Genomic DNA, 973 nt, shown 5'->3' on the forward strand with positions numbered 1-973 from the left:
ACACATGCTGGGATTAGATACACGGCTCTGCAGACGGTATCACACATGCTGGGATTAGATACTCGGCTCTGCAGACGGTATCACACATGCTGGGATTAGATACACGGCTCTGCAGACGATATCACACATGCTGGGATTAGATACACGGCTCTGCAGACGGTATCACACATGCTGGGATTAGATACATGGCTCTGCAGACGGTATCACACATGGGGGGGATTAGATACACGGCTCTGCAGGCGGTATCACACATGCTGGGATTAGATACACGGCTCTGCAGGCGGTATCACACATGCTGGGATTAGATACACGGCTCTAAAGGCGGTATCACACATGCTGGGATTAGATACACGGCTCTGCAGACGATATCACACATGGGGGATTAGATACACGACACTGCAGGCGGTATCACACATGCTGGGATTAGATACACGGCTCTGCAGGCGGTATCACACATGCTGGGATTAGATACACAGCTCTGCAGACGGTATCACACATGGGGGATTAGATACACGGCTCTGCAGGCGGTATCACACATGCTGGGATTAGATACACGGCACTGCAGGCGGTATCACACATGCTGGGATAAGATATACGGCTCTGCAGGCGGTATCACACATGGGGGATTAGATACACGGCTCTGCAGGCGGTATCACACATGCTGCGATTAGATACACGGCTCTGCAGGTGGTATCACACATGCTGGGATTAGATACACGGCTGTGCAGGCGGTATCACACATGCTGGAATTAGATACACGGCTGTGCAGGCGGTATCACACATGCTGGGATTAGATACACGGCTCTGCAGGCGGTATCACACATGCTGGGATTAGATACACGGCTCTGCAGGCGGTATCACACATGCTGGGATTAGATACACGGCTCTGCAGGCGGTATCACACATGCTGGGATTAGATACACGGCTCTGCAGGCGGTATCACACATGGGGGGATTAGATACACGGCTCTGCA

The sequence above is a fragment of the Engystomops pustulosus genome, unplaced genomic scaffold (assembly GCF_040894005.1).
Source record: "Engystomops pustulosus unplaced genomic scaffold, aEngPut4.maternal MAT_SCAFFOLD_230, whole genome shotgun sequence".
Taxonomy (NCBI): Eukaryota; Metazoa; Chordata; class Amphibia; order Anura; family Leptodactylidae; genus Engystomops; species Engystomops pustulosus.